At 42.2% G+C, this 21,550-nt stretch overlaps 1 long non-coding RNA gene across 1 annotated transcript; it reads right to left on the bottom strand.

Annotated features, from left to right (window-relative positions):
* Window positions 1-8,731: 8,731 nt before the first annotated feature.
* LOC129855558 (uncharacterized) lies at window positions 8,732-17,780 on the bottom strand. Its single transcript, XR_008759524.1, has 4 exons — window positions 17,717-17,780; window positions 16,429-16,549; window positions 9,607-9,690; window positions 8,732-8,862 (listed from the first exon to the last, which is right to left on the bottom strand). It is a non-coding gene; the product is annotated as an uncharacterized LOC129855558 (long non-coding RNA).
* Between the last annotated feature and the right edge of the window lie 3,770 nt (window positions 17,781-21,550).

Here is a 21,550-nt window from a genome sequence, read left to right as displayed (position 1 = left end):
TGCGCACCAGAGACACATGCGCGGGGCTTGTAGCGGAATAGACTAGAATGTCATCGATATAATCCACCACACCCGCCCGTGCAGTTCCCTGAGAATCTCGTCTACAAAAGATTGGAAGACTGCTGGAGCATTCTTCAAGCCGTACGGCATGACGAGGTACTCATAATGGCCGGATGTGGTACTAAACGCTGTCTTCCACTCATCTCCCTCCCAGATACGCACCACGTTATACACGCTCCTGAGATCCAGTTTTGTGAAAAAGCATGTCCCATGAAATGACTCAATCGCCGTGGCAATGAGAGGTAGCGGGTAACTGTACCCCACCGTGATGGAATTTAAACCTCTATAGTCAATGCACAGACGCAAATCTCCCTCCTTCACAGAAAATAAACTGGAGGAGGCAGGTGATGTGGCCGGCCGAATGTACCCCTGCCCCAGAGATTCAGAGACATATGTCTCCATAGCCACCGTCTCATCCTGTGAAAGGGGATACATGTGACTCCTGGAAAGTGCAGCGTCTACCAGGAGATTTATTGCACAATCCCCTCGTCGATGAGGTGGTAATTGCGTCGCCGCCTTTTTACAGAAGGCGATAGCCAAATTGTCATATTCTGAGGGAATGCGCACGGTGGAGATTTGGTCTGTACTTCCCACCGTCGTTGCACCGATGGAAACCCCTACACACCTGCCTGAGCACTCCTCTGACTACCCCTTTAGAGCCCTCTGTTGCAAGGAAATCTTGGGGTTGTAACGGGCCAACCAGGGGATCCCCAGCACCACCGGAAACGCTGGAGAATGAACGAGGAAGAGACTCATTCTCTCCTCCTGACCCTCCTGCGTAACCATGCCCAGTGGAGCCGTGGCCTCCCTGACTAGCCCTGACCCTAATGGTCGGCTATCTAAGGCGTGCACTGGGAAGGGTTTATCAATCTGAACAAAGGGGATCCCTAAACTATGTGCAAAACTGCGGACATTAAAATTCCCTGCTGCGCCTGAATCTACTAGCGCCTTATGCCGGGAATGAGGGGAAAATTCAGGAAAAGAAATTAACACATACATGTGACCAACGGGGGGCTCTGGGTGAGCCTGGTGCCGACTCACCTGGGGTGTTCGAGCAGTGCTCGGCCTGACATCTCGACTCCCCGAAGAACCCCTCCAGCACCGGTCAGCAGTGTTCCCTCTACGACCATAGCTGGTACAGGAAAGGGCTCCTCCTCCGGTCACCCTCGCTGCAGCACCTCCTAGCTCCATGGGCATTGGAGTGGAGGGGCTGGGGGATGAAACTGACAGGACCCGATCCGGACGTCCGCGGGTCGCCAGCAAGTTGTCCAACCGAATGGACATGTCTATCAGCTGGTCCAAGCAGAGGGTGGTGTCTCTACAGGCTAGCTCCCTACGGACGTCCTCGCGCAAACTGCACCTGTAGTGATCGATCAGGGCCATGTTGTTCCATCCCGCGCCAGCGGTCAAGGTCCGGAACTCTAGGGCAAAGTCCTGTGCTCTCCTCGCCTTAGATGGAACAGCCGTTCACCCGCCTCTCGGTCCTCAGGTGGGTGGTCGAACACGGCCCGAAAGCGGCGGGTGAACTCTGGGTAGTTGACCCTCGCTGAGTCTGGATCGTTCCATACCACTTTGGCCCACTCCAGGGCTTTGCCTGAGAAGCAGGAGACAAGGGCGTTCACGCTCTCACCTCCCGAAGGAGCCGGGTGAACGGTTGCCAGGTATAACTCCATCTGGAGTAAGAACCCCTGCCACCCGGCCGCTGTCCCATCGTACTCCCTCGGGAGTGAGAGTCGAATACCACTGGGACCAGGCAATGAAGGAGAGGGTTGTGGTACTGGTTGGAGTGTGGCTGGTGGAGGTGTAGGAAGGCCACCTCTCTCCTATCTTTCCATCGTCGCCATCACCTGATCCATTGCGGTACCCAGCCGGTGTAACACTGCCATGTGGTGTTGAATGCGCTCCTCCATAGATGTTGGGAGTTCAGCTCCTGCTGACTCCATCGATCTGGTGCGGGATTCTGTGACCATGTTGCGTTAGGAGGTAGGAGTCAGGAGCAGGAGAGCAGAGATGTCTGAGATGCGTACTTTTAATAGGCAAGTCCACCAAATACAGGTATGGCACAATCCAAAAGTCAAACGCCCTCGACAAGAGACACCCGTTACTCACACGGAGGAACAAACAAAGCTCCTAAATAACACACTCTTATTCAATGCGTGAAACAAAAAATAGGTCACAACCTCACCGAGCTACATCACAAAATAAAACCATCCCGCACAAACCTAGGCAGGCAACAGGGTAAATATCTACACACAGAAATGAAGGCAAATGAAACCAGGTGTGAAATAACCAAAGACAAAACAAACACAAAAGGAAAAAAGGATCGTGATGGCTAGTAGGCCGGCGACGCCGACCGCCGAGCGCCGGCCGAACAGGGAGAGGAACTACCTACGGTGGAAGTCGTGACAGCTGCGCCACTCGGGAGCACCTTGTTGTTGGCATTTCCTGCTTAAGTTTGCCCACTTTGCCAATGAAATAATAATTGAAATGATTGGCAACATCAAATGGTTTTGTGATGAATAAGCCATCTGATTCAATGAAAGATGGAGTTGAATTTGTCTTTCTGCCCATAATTTAATTTAAAGTACTCTAAAGTTTTTTCCCTACATTATTTATATTATTGAACTTAGCTTCATAATACGGTTTCTGATTCTTTTTGTTGAGTTTAGTCTCATAATTTCTACATTTGCAGGAAGTCAGCCAATCAGATGTGCATTCAGACTTATTAGCCACTCCTTTTGCCCCATCTCTTTCAACCATACAGTTTTTAAATTCCTCATCAATCCATGGAGCCTTAACAGTTCTAAAAGTCAGTTTCTTAACAGGTGCGTGTTTATCAATAATTGGAAGAAGCAATGTCATAAATTCATCAAGTGCAGCATCTGTATGCCCCTTACTGTTCACATCAAACCAACAAATATTTTGAACATTATCCACATAAGAATCACAGCAAAAGATTTTGTATGATCTCTTATACACTATTTTAGGCCCAGAATGTGGAACGTTCTCTTTCCTGGATATAGCCACTATATTGTGATCACTGCATCTAAACGTCTATGGATACCGCTATAGAACAAATATAGAACAAAGAGTGCTGTGTACAGTTGAAGTCGGAAGTTTACATACACCTTAGCCAAGTACATTTAAACTCCGTTTTCACAATTCCTGACATTTAATCTGAGTAAAAATTCCCTGTTTTGGCCCATTCCTCCTGACAGAGCTGGTGTAACTGACTCAGGTTTGTTGGCCTCCTTGCTCACACACGCTTTTTCAGTTCTGCCCACAAATTTTCTAGGGGATTGAGGTCAGGGCTTTGTGATGGCCACTCCAATATCTTGACGTTGTTGTTCTTAAGCCATTTTGCCACAACTTTGGAAGTATGCTTGGGGTCATTGTCCATTTGGAAGACCCTTTTGCAACCAAACTTTATCTTCCTGACTGATGTCTTGAGATGTTGCTTCAGTATATCCACATAATATTCCTTTCCTCATGATGCCATCTATTTTGTGAGGTCAACCAGTCCCTCCTGCAGCTAAGCACCCCCACAATATGATGCTGCCACCCCCGTGCCTCACGGTTGGGTTGGTGTTCAACGGCTTGCAAGCTTCCCCCTTTTTTCTCCAAACATAACGATGGTTGGTATGGCCAAACAGTTATATTTTTGTTTCATCAGACCAGAGAACATGTCTCCAAAAAGTACGATCTTTGTCCCATGTGCAGTTGCAAACTGTATCTAGCGTTTTTATGGCGGTTTTGGAGCAGTGGCTTCTTCCTTGCTGAGCGACCTTTCAGGTTATGTTGATATAGGACTCGTTTTACTGTGGATATAGATACTTTTGGACCTGTTTCCTCCAGCATATTCACAAGGTCCTTTAATGTTGTTCTGGAATTGATTTGCACTTTTCGCACCAAAGTACGTTCATCTCTAGGAGACAGAACGTGTCTCCTTCCTGAGCGGTATGACGGCTGCGTGGTCCCATGGTGTTTATACTTGCAAACTATTGTTTGTACAGATGAACGTGGGTACCTTCAGGCATTTTGAAATTGCTCCCAAGGATGAAACAGACTTGTGGAGGCCTACATTTGTTTTTCTGAGGTCTTGGCTGATTTCCTTTTGATTTTCCCATGATGTAAAGCAAAGAGGCACAGAGTAAGGTAGGACTTGAAATACATCCACAGGTACATCTCCAATTGACTCAAATTATGTCAATTAGCCTATCAGAAGCTTCTAAAGCCATGACATAATTTTCTGGATTTTTCCAAGCTGTTTAAAGGCACAGTCAACTTAGTGTATGTAAACTTCTGACCCACTGTAATTGTGATACAGTGAATTATAAGTGAACTAAACAATTGTTGGTAAAATGACTTGTGTCATGCACAAAGTAGATGCCCTAACTGACTTGCCAAAAGTATAGTTTGTTAACAAGAAATTTGTGGGGTGGTTGAAAAATGAGTTTTAATGACTCCACCCTAAGTGTATGTAAACTTCCGACTTCAACTGTACGTGGTGTTGAGGGGCAATGGGGTGTTTGTGCTGGAGAATGCAACTTCATTACACTTGTATTGAGAAAGCTTACTAGACAGAGTTGATCTGTGTCATGCAGTGTTGGGCTTCATTAGGCCTCCTCTGCCATGCTGTGGCTGCGTTTACACTACACTTCCCACAGTGCTGCATTTCCACCACACATACCAACATCCTTAGGGGTGACAGCTAAGGCCCCACAGCTCCTAGTGGAGTAATGCACAATTGTGTTCTACATCACCCACTTCGTATGATATGTTATATCCTTTTTTGGGTTTGTCAACAAAATGGGTCACAGGCCAGCGTTTGGTGCCATTGAAGGTCCTTTCAGATAACAAAAGGGAACACACTGGATTTGTGTGGAAAGTCTGTATTGATAATTGAGTTGTGAGCCTTGGAGACAGGCTGTTACTGTAGCTTTCAACGACTTGGTTAAGCCCTGAATCGAGGTCATTCCTCCCACTAAGTTTATATACTTGCTTTTTCAAATATATTTTACACTAATAAATTGCTTTCATTTGTGGCCCAAAATACTTTTATGTTTGTGGTGATTTAAACTGATACATCCTTTCCAATAGTAAAGTCTTACTGATTCCCCCATTTTTGTGTAAGCTTCAGCTAGTAGCCTAGCGGTAAAGAGGTGAGCCAGCAACTGGAGGGTTACCAGTTCGAATCCCGGGTCAGACGCAAAGAAGTGAGCTAGTAACCGGTGGGTTGCTGGTACGAAATTCTAGATGCCATTGCCTGCCGTTGTGCTCATGAGCAAGACACTTAATCCCCCACAACAGCAGCGCCCAGTGTGGCAGCCTCCTGCACCTCTCCTAAACCTGTGTATGTACACTGACTATACCAACAATTAAGAACACCTTTCTAATATTGAGTTGCAACCCCCTTTTGCCCTCAGAACAGCCTCAATTTGCTGGGGGAGGACTCTACAAGCTGTTGAAAGTGTTCCACAGGGATGCTGGCCAATGTTGACTCCAATGCAGTTGTGTCAAGTTGGCTGGATGTCCTTTGAGTGGTGGACCATCCTTGATACACACAGGAAACTGTTGAATGTGAAAAACACAGCAGCGTTGCAGTTCTTGACACAAATCGGTGCACCTGCTTGGCACCTACTACCATACCCCGTTCAAAGGAACTTAAATATTTGATCTTGCACACTCACCCTCTGAATGGCACACATACACAATCCATGTCTCAGTTGTCTCAAGGCCTAACAATCCTTCTTTAACCCGTCTCATCCCCTTCTTTTAGACTGATTGAAGTGACATCAATAACGGATCAGAGCTTTCACCTGGTCAGTCTATGTCATGGAAATAGCAGGTGTTCTTAATGTTTTGTATACTCAGTGTTTTTATTTCGGAGGGCTTGGGTTAAAAGCGGAAGTCAAATTTAATTGGGACCTTGTGTGTAATTGACCAATAAAGTGATCTCCATCTTAATTGCTCTTGGTACTGATTCTAAATGAGAAAGTCAATCTCAAATCGATTTGGCACATTGCCTACTTTAATACATTTATCAGATATGACCCAAATATAGCTTGTGTTTTTCAGAACACTGCTGGTAATTTTGCACATGGAGCATTTCTTTAGCGGAGGCTCAATTCAATTTCCAATTCCTGAGAACATCTGACCACAGAACCCTGCCACCAGCAGGGCCTGGGGTCTTGAATTCTCTCAGGTCAAATTACCCTACATTGACTGACTCTACAGTCTTGCTTGACAGGTCATCTTTTTCCAGAGGCAGCGCGGTGAAAAAAGCCGCTCATTCTATTACCTTCAGGTCCATGTCACAACCTTTCAAATGCTCTGGTCCCTCCACTTTATTAGGTTAGGCATCATTATTTTAATGCAGGTGTCCATTTTCTCTCAGGTGTATTAAAGTTCCCTAACCTTTGTTTCCTTCTGACCGTCTCAGTAAGCTGGAAGTTAATCAAGTCCAGTCACAATGACACGGGTAAGAAAAATATCTTCCAACCCAACAGCATTTTATACAGATTGACATTGTGAATGATCAACTGCATTTCCAATGTATTTAACTGAAATTGATAATCATAGGTTCCTGTGTGTCTTATTGTGAATTAGTGGGATTTGATTATGCCTAATCAAGTTACTTCATCTCTTTCAACCGCTGCCTGAAAGAGAACCTATCTTCTATGTAAAACTACCTCATCACCCGACAACAAATTTATTTGACTTTTTATTTGACCTTTATTTATACAGGTTTTTTCTCATTGAGATAATCTCTTTTCCAAGAGAGACCTGGTCCAATAGCAGCAGAAGGAACAACGTTTCAGACAAAACAACTTACATACACTAACACAACATTAAACAAAACAATAAACACACATACAGTACAACAAACATTTTACATTAAAAACACAAACATCTTGTCTAAAAACAGCTGGCCTAAAACAATTACACTCTTCTATGATATATACGTCAATCAAGTGTTTAAACTCCACCAACAAAACTAGATCATCACATTTTAAAATGTTCAGGAGAGAATTCCAGGACCACGGTGCTAAGTAACTGAAACTATTTCTACCATGACCTGTTCTAATTTTTGGTACTGTTAGAAACAAATCAGAATGGGACCGTCATTAATATTTATTTACTGACCTGACTAAAAAAAGAACAGAGAGATAATGGCATTTTACCCAATATGGCCTTATAAATCAGTGTATACCAGTGTTTAAGCCTACGCAAGGTCAATGACAACCAGCCAACAGCGCTTGTAGAGATCACAATGATGTGTTAGACGTTTCTGATTTGTAATGAACCTGAGGGCTGCATGATACACTGAATCAAGTGCTCTCAGGGTAGTGGCTGAGGCCTGCATATATATAACATCGCTCAAATCTAAAACCAACAGTAATGTACATCGTACCAGCTCCTTCCTGGCCTCAAAAGAAAAACAAGCCATATGCTGGTAATAAAATCCTATTTTCAGCTTGAGCTTCCTTATCAAGTTCTCTACATGCACAGTGAAGCTCAGCTTATCATCAACCCACACACCCAAATATTTGTACACTTTAACTTGCTCTATAGTATGTCCAGTCAATGTAGCAATGACATGATTTGTAACATGCCTGGCATTTGAAAATACCATGCATTTTGTTTTACCCAAATTTAGACTCAGCTTTAAATCATACAGATTCTGTTGTATGATGTTAAATGCTCTTTGGGCATTTTCAAAAGCTAAAGATAAACTACTACCACTTGAATAAAGAACAGTATCATCTGCATAAAAATGAGGTGGATTATATCGATGACATTCTGGTCTATTCCGCTAAACGCGCCGCGCATGTGTCTCTGGTGCGCAAGGTACTTGGGTGACTGTTGGAGCATGACCTGTACGTAAAGGCTGAGAAATGCTTGATGAAAGGATGAATCTGATGTGGTTCTCTCACTATGAGATGAAAGGATGAGTCTGATGTGGTTCTCTCACTATGAGATGAAAGGATGAGTCTGATGTGGTTCTCTCACTATGAGATGAAAGGATGAGTCTGATGTGGTTCTCTCACTATGAGATGAAAGGATGAGTCTGATATGTGGTTCTCTCACTATGAGATATGTTAGTATAGGATGGTTTGCTAGAGTGTAGACTACCTGTGTTGCTGCTGCCCTGACACACATGTGCAACTCCCGACTGAAGGAGTGGACATGGGTCAGAGGGCCGGAGATGCATCCGCTCCTCTCTCTGCTGCGTGTAGTCCAACCAGACCGAGAATTGATGATGATGTAAATCAAGCGTTATCAAGTGTTAATCAAATGGTATGCTGCTGGGGTAGGACAGATGATATTTATACTAAGGTGCTCAGGCACAGGTAGACCCCTATCTGTACCACAAGGTTTCATTTCCAGTTTTTAGGATTATAAACGGGCGAGCTCTATGGCCACAACCACCTGTGACAATCTAAAGAGAGAACAAATGCTTTGAGTACAAAACTGTGGGTACATTAGAGACCATTTTCTCTGGCACGCTCAATTCTGTTAGCATATCTTTCAAGTCTAATGTGACAAAAAAAGTTGTGGAGAATCTAAGGCTGGTGATTGTTTTTTTAAGACTTTGCAAACCCTAGAGGTTAGGAATCTGGGCTAATATCCATACTGTTTCTCTCTAGCAAAACACAGAACACAAACCCTTGATGCTAAAATTATTTTATTATTTTATATTGCTTGAAGAATGCATTCTGCCTTCATTTTTTTTTTTGCACACAAGGGGTTTCAAGGCTTTAGCAAAACGATTTTTCCCAGCTGCAAATATAGAGACATCTGAGAGAGAGAGAGAGAGAGAGAGAGAGAGAGAGAGAGAGAGAGAGAGAGAGAGAGAGAGAGAGAGAGATTAGCATTGGGTATGTACAGACTAAGTGAGCATAGCCTTGCTATTGAGAAAGACCGCCGTAGGCAGACCTGGCTCTCAAGAGAAGACAAGCTATGTGCACACTGCCCACAAAATGAGGTGGAAACTGAGCTGCACTTCCTAACCTCCTGAAAAATGTATGACCATATTAGAGACACATATTTCCCTCATATTACACAGACCCACAAAGAATTCGAAAACAAATCAAATTTTGATAAACTCCCATATTGATTTTGGTGAAATACCACAGCGTGCCATCACAGCAGCAATATATGTGGCCTGTTACCACAACAACAGGGCAACCAGTGAAAAAACAAACACCATTGTAAATACAACCCATATTTATGTTTATTTATTTTCCCTTTTGTACTTATAACACTGTACATAGCCATAATATGACATTTTAAATGTCCCTATTCCTTTGAAACTTTTGTGAACGTAATGTTTACTGCTAATCTTTGATTGTTTATTTCACTTTTGTTTATGATCTATTTCACTTGCTTATGTTTCCCATGTCAATAAATCCATTTTAATTGAATTGAGAGAGACGGGGGATAAGGGGGAATAGACTCTGGGATTTTTGAAGATTATTAAAACTGGTTGCTCTTATACATTCTTATTGATGAGCCAATGAATCAAACTGCTCTTGTTATTACCTTTGCGAGGGGAGGTTGTCTTATTCTGCTGGGCTGGAGGGGGCTGTGCAACCCCCTGTTGGCCCACAGAGAAGATGGAGTAATCTGAGAGAGAGATAGAAAGAAAATGATCCAAAACAAACATCAGCCATGTTTACAAAAATAGACTTCAGTAAACATCAAACAGTTCTATTCCAATTGAGTACCAGAGCCTATAGTGTGCTTGTGTGCTCTGTCTGTACAGTATATCACAAAAGTGAGTACAGCCCTCACATTTTTGTATATAATTTGAGTATATCTTTTCATGTGACAACACTGAAGAAATGACACTTTGCTACAATGTAAGGTAGTGAGTGTACAGCTTGTATAACAGTGTAAATTTGCTGTCCCCTCAATAACTCAACACAGCCATTAATGTCTAAACCGCTGGCAACAAAAGTGAGTACACCCCTAAGTGAAAATGTCCAAATTGGGCCCAGTTAGCCATTTCCCTCCCCGGTGTCATGTGACTCGTTAGTGTTACAAGGTCTCAGGTGTGAATGGGGAGCAGGTGTGTTAAATTTGGTATCATCGCTCTCACACTCCCTCATACTGACTGGTCACTGGAAGTTCAACATGGCACCTCATGGCAAAGAACTCTCTGAGGATCTGAAAAAAAGAATTGTTGCTCTACATAAAGATGGCCTGGGCTATAAGAAGATTGCCAAGACCCTGAAATTGAGCTGCAGCACAGTGGCCAAGACCATATAGCGGTTTAACTGGACAGGTTCCACTCAGAACAGGCCTCGCCATGGTCGACCAAAGAAGTTGAGTGCATGTGCTCAGCGTCATATCCAGAGGTTGAAGGGGTGGGGGGTCAGCCTGTCAGTGCTCAGACCATACGCCGTCCACTGCATCAAATTGGTCTGCATGGCTGTCGTCCCAGAAGGAAGCCTCTTCTAAAGATGATGCACAAGAAAGCCCGCAAACAGTTTTCTGAAGACAAGTAGACTAAGGACATGGATTACTGGAACCATGTCCTGTGGTCTGATGAGACCAAGATAAACTTATTTGGTTCAGATGGTGTCAAGCGTGTGTGGCGGCAACCAGGTGAGGAGTAGAAAGACAAGTGTGTCTTGCCTACAGTCAAGCATGGTGGTGGGAGTGTCATGGTCTGGGGCTGCATGAGTGCTGCCGGCACTGGGGAGCTACAGTTCATTGAGGGAACCATGATTGCCAACATGTACTGTGACATACTGAAGCAGAGCATGATCCCCTCCCTTCGGAGACTGGGCCGCAGGGCAGTATTCCAACATGATAACGACCCCAAACACACCTCCAAGAAAACCACTGCCTTGCTAAAGAAGCTGAGGGTAAAGGTGATGGACTGGCCAAGCATGTCTCCAAACCTAAACCCTATTGAGCTTCTGTGGGACATCCTCAAACGGAAGGTGGAGGCGTGCAAGGTCTCTAACATCCACCAGCTCCGTGATGTCGTCATGGAAGAGGACTCCATTGGCAACCTGTGAAGCTCTGGTGAACTCCATGCCCAAGAGGGTTAAGGCAGTGCTGGAAAATGATGGTGGCCACACAAAATATTGACACTTTGGGCCCAATTTGGACATTTTCACTTAGGGGTGTACTCACTTTTGTTGCCAGCGGTTTAGACATTAATGGCTGTGTGTTGAGTTATTGAGGGGACAGCAAATTTACACTGTTATACAAGCTGTACACTCACTACCTTACATTGTAGCAAAGTGTCATTTCTTCAGTGTTGTCACATGAAAAGATATACTCATATTTACAAAAATGTGAGGTGTACTCACTTTTGTGATATACTGTATGTATGTATGTCTTACTCTGCCTGTCTCTATATCTCATCTTTTTTACCTATACCTCACTGTGCCATCAAATACTTTGTGAAAAGTCTGTCCCTCTTTATCCCTTCATGTTTTACCTTTCCACACCTCCAACGCTTTCATCTTTCTAAGCATTTCATTCTTCATGTCTTCCAGTTTCCTCATACTTTCTTTCCTCTTCTCTTTTTTTAATATCTTCTCTAATCTGACTCTCACGTTTTCTCTTCCTCTCCAACTCTCTAATTTTTCCAAACATTTCTTTCTTCATGTCTTCCAGTTTCCTTTCATTTCCACCTCGTGCTTTCTTTTCTCTTCTCTAATCTGACTCATTCTCTGTTCCTGTCCTCCATCTCCATCATTTGTTTCTCCATGTGTCAAATTTTCTTCTGCAATCCGTCTCTGCCTCTTTTCTTTCAGCTCTCTCCTGTCTCTGTCCCTTGCTTCCTTAACACACTTTTCTCCCATATTATTTTCATCTTCCTTTCTCTCTTCCAGGTTTCTTCTCTTTCCATTACTCAGTTTCTTTGTTAGACTGGCTTGCTTTTTTAGCATCTGTTGTTCTTCTCCCATCTTTCTCCTTCTTTCCTTCTTCCACCTTTCTCTTTGCCTTCCTTTCTGCTTTCATCCATTCCTCTTCCTTTCGGTAGTCTTCTTCCTTCCTGTAAAACTCTTTCCATTCCTCCATGCTCTTCTTTTTAGATATCTACCACTCATCTCTCTCCTCCTGTCTCTTCTTCTGGAGCTCCATCTGTTTCTCTACCTTCTGCCTCTCAGATTTCTCCCTGAACCTCCTCCATCTCTCTCGTCCTTTCCCTCATTCTAATTTCCATTAACAGCAATTCTTCATCCTTCATCTGATTTATTTTTGCAAGCTCCTTCTCCTCCCTCTTCATCCTCAAGTCTGTCCCTCTCCACCTCCAACATATTCTGTCTATTCATCTCCAGATACTGGTAATCCTGCTGTTGTCTCTCATCTCCATCTTCTGTCTCTATCTGTCTCGTCTCCTCCATACAGTCCCATTGCGTTAGCTTGCCCACCTCTTTCCTTAGCAGGCCCACCTCAAAATGCCAGTCGCTCTGACCAATACTCTGCACTTCCATAACGAATGAGCTCTAAAAGAGAGTTTGTAAATGTTAGCATCCTGCAGAATACTGCTAAAGGAAAACAAATCCTTAAACAATCTAAAGACGTCATCGGCATCAAAAGGCATCAAGCACATCACTTTTAACAGTTCCATCTATCCTTTTTACCCAATTGCCAAAGATGAATTTGACCTTAATGTATATTCCAAATTGACAGAAATTGTATTATTGTTCAAATTACTGACAATTTCCCCTGCAGATTGTCAATTGGAAATTTATTTTACTTCTGTGTCTTTGCGCAAACTTCTAAAACCCTTCTGCAAACTACTCTCATATAAATAGAATGTGTAGAATGGAAATATCCCCTCAGACCCCGGCAATTTGACTGCACCCTCTCACGGTTACACTCAAAATGGCTAGCTTGGCATTGTTATACACAATTGCCATTGTTATTTGAAACGCCATGGCAAGGACTTCTCATTGAAATGTGTGTAATGTCAGTTGACATTAAATAATGAGCACAATACAATCCTGTACTACTTGGTTAATGGAGGACACTTCCTGCTTTGCTAAGGGTGCACCCATCAGCACGACATTGAATTGAATAGGGATGTCCTTTCTAGCAATTATATTTCTATTCCTGCTCTAACCATCTCTAGAATATCACCTCTCAACCATATTTTGACCATAGAGATCCTATTAAATTACTAGAGGGGCTACGTCATAAACTATCAAAGTTCCATAATGGGGTGAAAATGGCAGCCATCTTGGTCAGGGAGAAATCCAAAAACCAGTCTAATTGGAATGAATGGCTGTAGCGGCATAGGTGATGCATTTCCTGCTTTTACTTATGCAGGAAAATAAAAGTAAGGCATGTGATGTAATGAAATTATAGTCAACCTAAAATGTTGTCATATAATTAATTGGAAATAGGATATTGTGTAAAACAATTGGTATAAAAACTATCACAGCCCTGGGAAACCATGGTTAACCAACTCCCTGACCAACATGGCTGACTTTTGGACAATCATAAGAAGGTTCATTTCCATTCTAGTATTCTAATTCCTAATTCTATGAAATTGACATTGTGTTTCACACTGTGACATAACACAATAGCAATGTAACGTTTGGCTGAATTGGCTCTGTAGTGTGAAAAGGGTATATAGCCCTCTGTACCTCTAACCTCTTTGCAGTAAGAACCATAGCACACTATCAGGGATGAGGGAAGATGTGTGGGCGGGTGCTGAGGAATATTTTTCTCCACTCAAAGGCCTAGTGCATTAATTTGGTGTAAAAATACATTTGTAATAATAAAAAATAAAACATGTATTTATTTATTACAATGTATCAGGGGGTGCTGCAGCACCCCTACTTCCTGCGGCTATGTATCCTGTGATTATAGTGACAGTATTTCCAAAAAACATAACCTCCCAGTTTCCTTAAACACAATTGACATGCATTCATTCAAACTACTATTAAAGCAAAAGTGCCGCCTTATCTCAGTTCACTGGTCACGATGGCTACACCCACCCGTAGCACGCGCTCCAGCAGGTGTATCTCACTGATCATCCCTAAAGCCAAAACCTCATTTGGACGCCTTTCCTTCCAGTTCTCTGCTGCCTGCGACTGGAACGAATTGCAAAAATCTCTGAAGTTGGAGACTTTTATCTCCCTCAACAACTTTAAAAATCTGCTATCCGAGCAGCTAACCGATCGCTGCAGCTGTACATAGCCCATCTGTAAACTACCCACCCAATTTACCTACCTCACCCCCCATACTGCTTTTATTTATTTACTTTTCTGCTCTTTTGCACACCAGTATCTCTTCTTGCACATGATCATCTGATGATTTATCACTCCAGTGTTAATCTGCTAAATTGTAATTACTCGATTTATTGCCTACCTCATGCCTTTTGCACACATTGTATATAGATTCTCTTTTTTCTACCATGTTATTGACTTGTTTATCGTTTACTCCATGTGTAACTCTGTGTTGTTGTCTGTTCACACTGCTATGCTTTATCTTGGCCAGGTCGCAGTTGCAAATGAGAACTTGTTCTCAACTAGCCTACCTGGTTAAAAAAAGGTGAAATAAAATAAAAATAAATAAATTTAACCTATGCGGTGTCTTTCATCAATGCCTACATTTCTAGTGTTTCTAATACATTATTTTGCATCTCACCATAAGACTGCCCTGTATCCAAACTTAAAAAGCTGTGACCAACCAATTATGCAAACTTCTCTTTATACTATAGATTTTGTGTAAATCTTTTCATAATGTTTATAGTACAGTACACTATGTTGTTAATGCAAACCAATCTTTAACCAAGAAAATATTAATTTAAACATAAGACAGGAGTTAGATACTCGCAGTAGGCTACGGATTTCTATCATATTTGCCTAAAACAGTCCTCTCCATTAAAGTAGATTCACCATAACTTTTTGAAAAATGTATAAACATGACTTACCAACATGATGACCGTCTCCAACTAACCTTCTCTAGGAATGTTCTCCCACCTAAGATTGTAGCCTAATAGCAAGAGGATTCTATCTTCTTATGACCGCATGATCCATTATGACATCACTCTAAGAACGCAATTACTCATCCTCAATGCTTCACTGTGTACAACTACAGACTCCAAGTTCATTGTTTTATTTATTTCACCTTTATTTAACCAGGTAGGCCAGTTGAGAACAAGTTCTCATTTACAACTGCAACCTGGCAAGATAAAGCATAGCAGTGCGACAAAAACAACAACACAGAGTTACACATAAACAAACGTACAAATCAGATATTTTCACATTAGATATTTTACAGGTCAAAAGACCATTTAGTGAAAAAAAGATCAGAATTGGGCTGCCTGTGTAAACTGAGCCATAGTACGACATCCCTTGTCACCTGAGATTCAGACGAGGAGCAAACATCGAGACAGGGGACTCCTCTTTGTGTCTGTGGCATTATAGCGTCTAACAGCATTGGCAGTGCCATTGAGGCTATCTCCATTTTGAAGTAGTAATTTTTCTTCTTCATGATTGGCTGATCCGCCAAGATGACCGTTGGACATGACTACAACAAGTTCACCAGGAAAGATCAGCCAATGAAGTCCCACCCAGTTGACTACATTGAAATGGTGGAAGCCTTCAATGGCACTACCCATGCTACTACGGACTTTTAGCCTCGATCATTCTCCTATGGGAGCAAAGCATATCCACATGGGAACGAATGGAATGTGCTTACATTTGACATTTGAGTAATTTACTGTATGTCTACCTCTATCTCTGTCTCTCTGTGTGTCCTCTCTTTTTCCCTCTTTGTCTCTCTCTCTCTCTATATCTCTCATCCTTTATATCTAATTTATATCGCATGATGTTTTCCTAATTTGTTGCATAAATCGATATTTTGGACTTAAGGAGCAATCATTCACTCGCAATATATCGACTAAGCATTTTCCATGAAGTAGTCTGAGATAGCAGAAGTCCTAAAGTAGACATTTTCTCTTCTCTAATTGTTAGACATTGAAACAATTTGTAGCCAAAGGAATAGTTTGATTTTATGTGCAAACATTTTCACACCGACTTTTTTTTTTTTTTACACAATTGTTCAAATACTGTATCAATATTTTGATATCAACCCAAGCAGCTGTATAGTTAAATGCAATTCGTCAAAATATATGACTTTGACAAATGTCCACAGTCTTTCGCTAGTCTGAGAAGTAAACGGGATGTAAAGGAATCCAGTATTCATCGACCATCATCCTTTCCAATGAGGAACTAGGATGATAGATGGCGGCCGTAAATTATGTCATATTCCTGTGCGGCCTGAGAGAGCTTGTGCCCATTTGCCTAGAGTGAACAATTTGACTTGGCCCATAAAGACTCATCTTTTATTAAAGCATGTTTAATGTCTTTGGCAGGAACTCACCAATCACGTCCCTGGAGATGGAGGCACAGGCGAAGAGAGGTGCGACTTTCTGCTCATAAATGCACTTGCTGCTTGCCCCCATAAGGGTTTATGTACACCAGCAAATGCTTGGGTCTGCTAGCTGCAAAAAGTCAAGTGAAAGCAATAGTACTGAACAATTAGTGCTCTTTGAGGTTGGTTCGGTTAGATTATAGAAAAAATAAATCACGGTTTTCACTAATGTATTTAATGCTTTAAAAATGAAACAACTGCCAAAACATTGAACATATTCCATCGTCTCTGTCAGGTCCACATTGGTAGACATCAATAGAAAAATAGGAAATGACTATGACATCAAATATCAGTTGTGTATATTAATTCCTTATTTTTCATTTCTTAAAGTAATCTCATCTCTACTCAGGTAGTAGCAGTCAGCGAGTCAAAACTAACGTTCTCTGTGCTCCCCATACTGTACTGTCTAGTCATTCTATTTAGGTAGCCTATGTTGCAGAGCTGTCTGAAGAAATCATTTAACTAGTTCTTCAAAGTAGATAAGCCATACTTTCAAAATGTCTCTGTCCCTCTCAGCATTTTTTTTTTCTTCATCCAGGATGAAATAGCAGTCAGACGTCTTTTTGTCCTGTATTGTCTTTTTGTCCTGTCCAGTAATATATATATATATATATATATCTTTTATACATGTATTTTTCCCAAAAACTCAACTTCAAAACGCTTTCCTGCAACCCGCCTCACTAATTACAAAAAAAATATTATTTACCTCAAATCTGAAAGTCCACAATAGAAGCTAGCCAGATTACTGGCTAACGTTAGTATTTCAGCTAACCACGGTTTGTGGTCATCAGCTATTCCTTTAGCTCTATCGCCACTTTAATATATCGCCACTTTTGTACAACGCGACTCAGACCAGAACATACTGAACCTATTTTTATCCATATCCCTGGGTTTCAACTGCAAGCTCTGGACATTTACACCTGGATCTCGCAGCTAGCTAGCTGCAAACCGTCTATTGGCTTACGTTGATCCCGGAGCTAACATCAATTATTCTGGAGCTAGCCAGCTGAAGAGTTCCATCAGCCACTCCAAGGCTACAATCACCTATCGGGACACGTTTTACTGCCAATGCGGAGCCCCACCGGGCTATCACGACTGACTACCGACGTTATCTGCCCGAGGGAGTTATCCAACTGCCACCTCCGTCGCGACCTTACATGAACGCTCATCTGGGGCCCGCTAATCATTAGCTGCTAAAATTATACAGAACATAATTCGGACAAAATTAATGACATACCTGCACACGAAGAGACAACACACATTATGTTAACCCTTAGCGAAGTCACAGCTCTCAGGGACCTACGCGATCACATGGACACTCACTCAAACACGTTCCAAGTACTTACAAGTTACAATAGATACCATAGTTAGCGAGCTTTGTGAAACTTGTTAACATAAATCTTTATATTATCCACATTGTAACAAACTTATGGTTGCAAAACAGTACATTGTGTAACATTATGACGGTTTTAAATTAAACAATTTCGGAGCCAAAGACAACATACCTTGCTAGCCGAAGGTCAGGCAAAAGAGAACACTAAAGTGGTATGGAAATACAGATAACCCGCGATGGGCCAAACCAAAATGTACAAAACTTTTACAATCACATGTATGTACAATATTGATATGAAAAAGTGTTTGTACACCAAATAAAAACATTAGCTATGCAGCTGTAATTAAATAAAATAAAAAACTTTATTATTATTATTATTATCAAATTATTAACATCCCCTCTTGACCTGGCCTATTTGAATTGGTCCTTGTGTGCAACTTGGTGCATAATCTAGGGGTACAACATCACACTACTACACTAGCTTGCTACCGATAGCCAGCTACCCGGCCAGCAGTCTGAATCGCCGTGACCCCAACCAACCTCTACTCACTGGACCCTTATGATCACTCGATTAAGCATGCCCCTCCTTAATGTCAATATGCCTTGTCCTTTGTTCTGTTTAGTGTTTATTGGCTTATATAAAATAAATGCAAATGAATTACTTAAATCATACAATGTGATTTTCTGGATTTTTGTTTTAGATTCCGTCTCTCACAGTTGAAGTGTACCTATGTTAAAAACTACAGACCTCTACATGGTTTGTAAGTAGGAAAACCTGCAAAATCATCAGTGTATCAAATACTTGTTCTCCCCACTGTACATACACACACAGATTTTCCAACAATTGTTGACAGACCGATTATTTCATTTATAACTCCCTGTATCACAATTCCAGTAGGTCAGAAGTTTACATACACTAAGTTGACTGCATTTAAACAGCTTGAAAAAATCCCGAAAATTGTGTCATGGCTTTAAAAGTTTCTGATAGGCTAATTGACATGATTTGAGTCAATTGGAAGTGTACCTGTGGATGTATTTCAAGGCCTATCTTCAAACTCAGTGCCTCTTTGCTTGACATCATGGGCAAATGAAATCAGCCAAGACCCCAGGAAAAAAATGTTAGACCTCCACAAGTCTGGTTCATCCTTGGGAGCAATTTCCAAACGCCTGAAGGTACCACGTTCATCTGTACAAACACCATAGGACCACCCATCCGTCATACCGCTCAGGAAGGAGACGCGTTGTCTCCTAGAGATGAATGTACATTGGTGCGAAAAGAGCAAATCAATTCCAGAAGAGCAAAGGAGATGCTGGAGGAAACAGGTACAAAAGTATCTATATCCACAGTAAAACTAGTCCTATATCAATGAACCTGAAAGGCCGCCCAGCAAGGAAGAAGCCACTGCACACGGGACAAAAGTGTTACCTTTTGGAGAAATGTCCCCTGGTCTGATGAAACAAACATAGAACGGTTTGAACGTAATAACCATAGTTATGTTTGGAGGAAAAAGGGGGAGGCTTGCAAGCCGAAGAACAAAGATCAAAGCCCTGACCTCAATCCTATACACAATTTGTGGGCAGAACTGAAAAGATGTGCGAGCAAGGAGGCCTACAAACCTGACTCAGGTACACCAGCTCTGTCAGGAGGAATGGGCCAAAATTCACCCAACTTGTTGTGGGAAGCATCCAAAAAATTTACCAAAGTTAACCTGTTTGGGCTAGGGGGCAGCATTTTCACTTTTGGATGAAAAGTGTGCCCAGAGTAAACTGCCTCCTACGCAGTCCGAGATGCTAACATATGCATATTATTATTAGTATTGGATAGAAAAAACACTGAAGTTTCTAAAACTGTTTGAACGATGTCTGTGTATAACAGAACTCATATGGCAGGCAAAAACCTGAGAAAAATCCAAACAGGAAGTGGGAAATCTGAGGTTTGTAGTTTTTAAACTCAGCCCCTATTGAAAATACAGTGGGATATTTGTTATGTTGCACTTCCTAAGGCTTCCACTAGATGTCAACCGTCTTTAGAACATTGTTTGATGCTTCTACTATGAAGGGGGGCTGAATGAGAGGGGAATGAGTCAGAGGTCTGCCAGCAGTCACGAGCTCAGTCACGCGCATTCACAAGAGGTAGCTCTCGTTCCATTGCTTTTCCACAATTCTCCAGTTGGAACATTATTGAAGACTTATGATAAAAACATCCTACAGATTGATTCTATACATAGTTTGATATGTTTCTACGACCAGTAATATAACTTTTGGAATTTGTCCGACCTTTCCGCTGGAAGTTGCACACGCGTTTCAATTTGTTTACCAAACGCCCTAACAAAAGGAGGTACAGTGGGGAGAACAAGTATTTTATACACTGCCGATTTTGCAGGTTTTCCTACTTACAAAGCATGTAGAGGTCTGTAATTTTTATCATAAGTACACTTCAACTGTGAGAGACGGAATCTAAAACAAAAATCCAGAAAATCACATTGTATGATTTTAAGTAATTAATTTGTATTTTATTGCATGACATAAGTATTTGATCACCTACCAACCAGTAAGAATTCCGGCTCTCACAGACATGTTAGTTTTTCTTGAAGAAGCCCCCCTGTTCTCCACTCATTACCTGTATTAACTGCATCTGTTTGAACTCGTTACCTGTATAAAAAGACACCTGTCCACACAATCAATCAAACAGACTCCAACCTCTCCACAATGGCCAAGACCAGAGAGCTGTGTAAGGACATCAGGAATAAAATTGTAGACCTGCACAAGGCTGGGATGGGCTACAGGACAATAGGCAAGCAGATTGTTGAGAAGGCAACAACTGTTGCCGCAATTATTAGAAAATGGAAGAAGTTCAAGATGACGGTCAATCACCCTCGGTCTGGGGCTCCATGCAAGATCTCACCTCGTGTGGCATCAATGATCATGAGGAAGGTGAGGGATCAGCCCAAAACTACACGGCAGGACCTGGTCAATGACCTGAAGAGAGCTGGGACCACAGTCTCAAAGAAAACCATTAGTAACACACTACGCCGTCATGGATTAAAATCCTGCAACGCACGCAAGGTCCCCCTGCTCAAGCCAGCGCATGTCCAGGCCCGTCTGAAGTTTGCCAATGACCATCTGGATGATCCAGAGGAGGAATGGGAGAAGGTCATGTGGTCTGTTGAGACAAAAATAGAGCATTTTGGTCTAAACTCCACTTGCCGTGTTTGGAGGAAGAAGAAGGATGAGTACAATCCCAAGAATACTATCCCAACCGTGAAGCATGGAGGTGGAAACATTCTTTGGGGATGCTTTTCTGCAAAGGGGACAGGACGACTGCACCGTATTGAGGGGAGGATGGATGGGGCCATGTATCGCGAGATCTTGGCCAGCAACCCCCTTCCCTCAGTAAGAGCATTGAAGATGGGTCGTGGCTGGGTCTTCCAGCATGACAACACACAGCCAGGGCAACTCAGGAGTGGCTCCTTAATATTTTGAAGTGTACCTATGATAAAAAATTACAGACCTCTACATGCTTTGTAAGTAGGAAAACCTACAAAATCGGCAGTGTATCAAATACTTGTTCTCCCCACTGTATATGGACATAAATGAACTTTATCGAACAAGTCAAACATTTATTGTTGAACTGGGATTCCTGGGAGTGCATTCTGATGAAGCTCATCAATGGTAAGTTAATATTTATAATGATATTTCTGACTAATGTTGACTGCGCGACATGGCGGATATTTCTTT

Source organism: Salvelinus fontinalis, chromosome 5, assembly GCF_029448725.1.
Source record: "Salvelinus fontinalis isolate EN_2023a chromosome 5, ASM2944872v1, whole genome shotgun sequence".
Lineage (NCBI taxonomy): Eukaryota > Metazoa > Chordata > Actinopteri > Salmoniformes > Salmonidae > Salvelinus > Salvelinus fontinalis.
This window is presented reverse-complemented; position numbering and strand designations above follow the sequence as displayed.